Raw genomic sequence first — 6,729 nt, 5'->3', positions numbered from 1 at the left:
TTCAGAAACTCTGCATTTGAAACAAGCTGTCAGGATTTCTGTCCATTTGTGATGTCACGAATATACAATATTTAGACCCTTGACACAATTTCCGACGTAAACATTCTAAATGTGTCCCAGTTTATTCCTGGTAGCAGTGTATGTGAATGTCATCAGCTGACAGGGAGTACACATGGACCCAAGCTGTTGCCTAGCAACGCAATTCTGTTTTGAATTCCGTCAAAATGCACTAAAACGGAGCGTTTCAGATGGAAGGTAAATACAGGTATATTCAGGCAGACAGTATGAGGAAAATAACGTGTTTTTTTTAAACATTACAGTATGTAAACATGTTCTAGTAGAAACACAAAATACAAGTATGAACCTGAAAATGAGCATGATATGGGACCTTTAAAGCAACCCCAAAGCCATCTAAAAAAAATGAAAATAGCCTAACTAAGACCATTTAGAGACTAATACATCAAAAATACCCCCAAATATTAACAGCAAGCAGAGAGAGCACCCAGTTTAATTTAGACAAAACTAAGTGAAAATATAGCATAACTAGTGGGAAACAATTGGAAAAGGGAGAAATGTGTTTTGTGTTTTGATTAATAACTGTGATTATTTCCTACAAAAAAACACTGCCTAATGTGGGACACATAAGCTCCGGTGGGTGTAGGTCTTCAAACTGTGGTGTCAAGTGATCAAAATCACATGACATCTCAAATTTCCAGTCATAGATTAGGGTGGAGCAATCTTCAAACAGTTCAAAACACTTTTGTTGTAAATATACTCTATATTTGTTATTTCAATCAAATCTTCCATTGTCCCACAGTAGGAAATATGGTTTCGAAAAGTGGGACAGGATGATTTGCCTAATGTGGGAGAGCATGAATTGTGCAATAACAATGGTTATTTATAGGGTTTTAGTCTTCTATGGCATTATTTAAGATATTTAAGATGAAGGTTGGCTGCATCTCTGTTAAAATCATGTGAATTTTATTTCTTATTTCTGCAGGTTGTTGTTTTTATGCCGTTTACAGGTTATTCATCATTATCCATAATGCAGTGTGTGGTAAGCAATGGTTTTACGCAGGATCAGGTTTCATGTGTTGCCTCAAGTTTATGTAGTGACTTCAATAGGCCCTATGCCTGTTACGGTTGTGTGTGTTCCTTGTATATGTATATTATGCTTTCTTTGCATAACAGATATGATTATATAGGCTATTTAATGTCTTTCTAATATGAGTAAATGCTTCAAAACTATTATAGTCTTTTGTTTGTTTGATGTTGTTCGATTCTCCATGTTACATCCACACCAATAAGCCTAGGTTTTGTAACAGCAATGACATTGCAAGTGGTACATGGGATTGCACATTTAGTCTTGAGAGTTTCCTACATTGATTAAGGTAATTTAGGCCTTTTAACAGTCTTTTTAGTGTCCCAACTCAGCACTAAGAGTACTAATATGTCTACCATTTCTTTTATGAGTGTGATATCTGCATTTTCTCTTTTGGTTTCATTAGGACACATCCTGGGGATTTCGGAGTGGTACTGGTTGTGGATTTAATGTTTTGGCTTCAAATCACAATATATTCCAGAAGCCTGAAATCCCCAATATGTCCCAAATTAGGCTAATTCACGCTATCTCTGTTGGAGGCCTCACTGTTTTCTTTTTGCTATATTCAAAGTTCCTTAAAGCACCACTGGATGGCTCTAGTTGACAAATAGCTATAGAAAACAGCTTGACGCACAACTGGCTGCCCCAAAGCCACACTGCCCATGACAGGTGTAAAATCTGTCTAATAAGACATGTTCTCTGAGTAGCCAAAATGTGAGTTTACAGTAGGGACCATATAAACCAATCCCTTAGTTCTATTGGCATTTTAATCAATTTAATATGTGACACCTCCTGTGAATGTATGTTCCACACTTTTTGTCTGGCAATAAGGACTACCAGGCTGTCCTGAGTATTAACAAAAGGCCTCCAGGGTGGAAATATACTGACCAGGTCACACTGGTTTGTGATTTACGACTTAGAAAATAACTTTAGCAGGCTTCTGTCAAAAGCCTCGCTCTCATATTATCAACATGATGTCACACACGTACTCCCCTTCCTTGGTAGTGTGCACTGCTCCCTGCACACACGTCTCCTTCCTGCGTTCTTTGTCGCAGTCACAAATCAAACTCCAGTGACCAAACAGAACGATACGCTGCCCACGTTTCCTGTTTACTTTGGCAATCAACCAACTAGTGTACCAAGTCCACTGTGCTTGTTGAACACCTGCCTGGAGATGAAAAATCTGCTGCTCTTCTGGTTCTTTCTATTGAAAACCAGTCTGGTCACAGCACCGCCTTACATCTGGCCTTACCATATTTGTCTGGCCAGAGTTCCTGTTTGTCTAGATGGTTTTGGAGCAAGAGGAATGCACATATTTACCCATTCCTCTCCACTGGCTATTATAACTCATACCTCAATTATTTGTCACTTGATTATACTTCAATTTTGATAATGTGTTTTTATAATTCCCTTTTGTTTTTATCTGTTTACAAGGCTGTTAAGTTCTCACAACATGTCAGAGGAAACTGTTTTTTAATTGAGGTAAAACCACTATCTCCAGTTTCACAAGAGCAGTTGTTTGCTAACAAATGTAAATGTTTGCTTCAGGACGGGGGGGTCTCAAGTTGAGTAACCCAGACACCTGGGAGGAAGTGAGGTTCATGACTTGTGGGGGGCTCAGCGGGGAAGTTAGTCACTCGCTGAGGGATAGGTCGGGGCTGACTAATGCTTGAGTGGCAGGAGGTGTGGTATAGGGGCTCTGGCGAGGCAAGGCTCGAGCGGAGGCTGACTATTTTTGGCCGGCTCCTCTTCCTCCACGCTAATTCCTCTTTTCACCCGTTCTCTCTTTCCTTATTCCCCAGATGTGTTTCCTTCCTGAAAGTCAAAAGGCTTTACTTCTCCTCTTTTCCAACCCCACACTGACGCACTTACATCCCTCTGGGGGGGAACTGGAAGGGTGGAGGTGGGAGGGCCAGCAGCTAAGATTGAGTAATTATTCCTTTTTTTGAAGCTTGCGGTTTTCTTGTTTGGAAAAAACGAGGATAGTTCCCTTTTTTAAAAATTCTTTGAGTGCAAAGAGCAAACTATCTACTGAGTTCTACACCCTACGAGGTCACATAGTTTTGTGAAATTCTTCTGAATAGTACACAGAGACATGTTTTATATATTTGCTTTTATCCACTCACAAATGTCTCTTGCTTATTGTTACTTCACTTGGATGTTTGACCTTCACTCTGCATAATGATGCATGTGCGGAGTTTGGCACTAAGGTTTTCACATCCATCTGCTGAAGAAGGAAAGTTTCTCTGTGCTCACTTTAATTCCCAGTTTATGTATGAGCTTGATTTTTATAACATCACAACTACTGCATTCCTCATTTTTAAGCATTAAATATTAAGAATTAACACTAAAAAACTCAGTTTGTCTGCTTCATTAGGACTGTGCGGTTGTGGTTTGATTAAATTTGATTGACAGCAACCACACAACCCACCAACCGTCATCAGTCTCTCCTTCAAATGTTGAATCAGAAGAGCACAGAGAAAAACAGAAATACAGAAAATGGAAAAAAACTAAAACTGTTCAAACTTTGACACAGTGTCAAAGTGTGTTCATGTTGGATCCCATCAGAAAATGAGTTTTCAGGAAAAACACATCAGACACAAATAGCAAGCACAGTATTTTATATGTCTTAAAACATGTATGAAGAGGTATCTTTAAAGGGATAGTTCAGGTGTTTTGAAGTGGGGTTGTATGAGGTACTTATTCATAGTCAGTGTATTACCTACAGTACTGTTGGTCAGCACGCCCCCAGTTTGGAGAAGCAGACAAGAGTTACCGCACAAAACCAAAGCAATATACTGCTGTGGACGAGGGCAGCAGCAAAACGTATTTTAGTCACCTAAAGGAATGGCTCACCTAAAAAAATCAATACCAGTTTAAGTGTACGCTATATTTAGAATATTTTCACTGCTTTATTTTGCCGTCAGACAGCCCTTTCCGATGAGGGACTGAAGTCATTGTATCCATCTATGCTCTCGCCCAAGCCGCCAGACTCCATTGAACCAACAAACACAGGGCTTTCATCCAGTTCATCCATTCGCTGTTTGTGTCCCGTGTGTTAAGTATCTCTTACATTACAATCAGCTGTTCGTTCATGTCCTGTGTTCACAAAGTCAAGTCACATTTTCACTGTACAAACATAGTAATTTTAAGCACAACCATGTTGTTTTTTCCTAAACCTAACTTAGTGGTTTTGTTACCTAAACCTAAGCAAGTGTTTTTGTTTAATTCACAACATTAAGCACGTGTTTACTGTGACCAAAAAGTGACACAGAGGGGTCTGTCAAAGCGTCAGTATGTGACGAGTTGGGATGAGAAAGTGTTAGATTGAGGCAGTGGGAGACCAACAACTACCATGTTCTGTGAGGTAAAATTACTGTTTTTTCAGAAAAAACATAAACATAAACATAAACTGTTTAGCTGTCTCACATTAAGGTACAGCAGTGAAAATATTCTAAATATAGCGTACACTTAAACTGATATTGATTTGTTTAGGTGGGCTTTCTTTTAGGTGGCTAAAACATGTTTTGCTGCAGCCCCCGTCCACAGCAGTACACTGCTCTGCTCCCGTGCGGTAACTCCTCTCTGCTTCTCCAAACTTGGGGCATGTTGCCCAAACTATCCCTTTAAGAATTTTGAATTGAACTTTTTGTGTAAAAAACAAACAAATCAGACACAATGTGTTATTCCAAGCAGAGTATTTTTATATGTTTTAAAAAATGTCTGGAGGGGGATCTTTAAATACCTTACATTTGTCCCTTATGTCCTCATGTTCAGGTTATAGTTCAGCTATGAAAGCCACCAACAAATTGTGAAAACCTAATGGGTAAAAAGCTCCCCACATGCCTTCATGTGAATGAATGATTTGGTGTGGGAGAGACAAAGAAATGCTGCACCTTTAAATGAAAGAATGCCAACGATGTGCGGCTGTGCCCAGGCATTTGGAGCTGGAATGTGTTGGAAAGCTGGCAGCGGTTTATTTTCCTCTACAGCTTTCCCAGGTGTTACAGGGAAAGGAAAACAACAAAACCACGGAACAGAGATGGACAGACCGCGAATAAAAAAGAGGGCGTATGTGAAAAGCCGGAGGAGTATGATCAAAAAGCCCCTTTCTAGACATGAGGTCACCCATATAAGCTGTCAGGACATGTAAAATAGAGATTTATGGCCCTCTCTGCCTTATCAGCTGTCTGCTCCCTTGCCCTCATACAGATTTATGTCTTTGGTAAGGACAGGTAGTCAATAATAATCACCTCTGGAACCTGGCAGGGAGTGTTCATTTTGAAATACATGCACGCGAATACAGACAGACCGGATGTTGACCCATATAAAGGGTGTCTGCCTTTAAAAAACAGTTCTGAAATCTCAGTTGAATAGTAGTATAACAGCATGTGTTGAACACATTTCTCCGACACGACTGAATATACAGCCAGCTCTCCTCTGGTGACTCAGTGGTTGTTGTGTCTGTGCCACTTAAAAACAGCGAAGTTTTACTCATGTTGTGTAACAAGCACGAAGTGACCCTCATATTTATTGATCTAAATCTTAACGTGACTCATGGCAACAGCTGAAACTGCAGCCGTCAAACCCTGTTCTGTTCTTTCCAGGCTTGACCCAATGTAAAGTCATACCAGAGGCCAAGGAGGAGGAGGAGGAGGGATCAGCTGTGATGTGCTACTGTAGCAGACACCCCCATAGATGTCATCTGACAAACAGGTGTGCTATACTTGCTTTTACTCTCACCTCACAATTAAGTTTTGATTTACTTCTTTCTTGTGCCTTTGATAAGACCATATCTCCGTCTCTCTCGCTTTCTGTTTCGATGCCTCACCCTCCCTCTCTCACACACAAACAGGCAGCACATGGCCAGCGCGAGTGAGTCACAGTGGTCTGGTAACAAGTGCCTCTTCTCAGGGAGAGTCCCTCCATGTGTCCTTGGGATTAGGGCCAATCCCCCCGAAGGTATCAGGTGCACTACTCCTCTGGGCAACGTGAGGCTCGTCAGTTCCATTGTCTGTCGGTTTTAATGAAAAGCAACAGACAGCCATAGTAGTTTCATTGCCTTTTTGTTGTTCTGGCACAGTTTTCACATGACACTCGTGCATCTAAAAATAGAAATATTGAAGTGTATTCTATGAGACATCGGGACTATGGAGGATGCGGCTACTTGGATCTCTCGCTGACATGGGCTCAGAGACAGTGTGCAGAGAGGGTCGACCTACCCAGAAGCAAATGGCACTGTGCCTGCTATGCACAATACACAATATGACTGCCGTATGATGGGATAGACTGGCTATTGGAAAATTAATAAGGATTTGTACAGTGGCCTACTTACTTTTTTTCAAAACTATCGAAAAAGTCAAGGGTCAAGGTGCTTTCCTACACATATTACTAATAATTCTAGCTTACATTTAAAGTTAGGGTCGGTTACCTTGAGAAACTAGTAAAACTAAGCTTGATTTTAAAGATGATCCAACCAAAAAACCCAGCCCAGTGTTGCCAACTCTTTTCCAATGAAAGTAGCCCAAGAGTTCATAGCCATGCTTGTGTGAGTAACTGTAACCATAGACTGTATGTAAGAAGTGGATGTAGTCACGTGACGTCCCCCATTGGTTTGTGGACTACCA

This window comes from Sebastes umbrosus, chromosome 14, assembly GCF_015220745.1.
Source record: "Sebastes umbrosus isolate fSebUmb1 chromosome 14, fSebUmb1.pri, whole genome shotgun sequence".
Lineage (NCBI taxonomy): Eukaryota > Metazoa > Chordata > Actinopteri > Perciformes > Sebastidae > Sebastes > Sebastes umbrosus.
The sequence above is the reverse complement of the archived record's forward strand: the minus strand, read 5'-3'. Positions refer to the sequence as shown.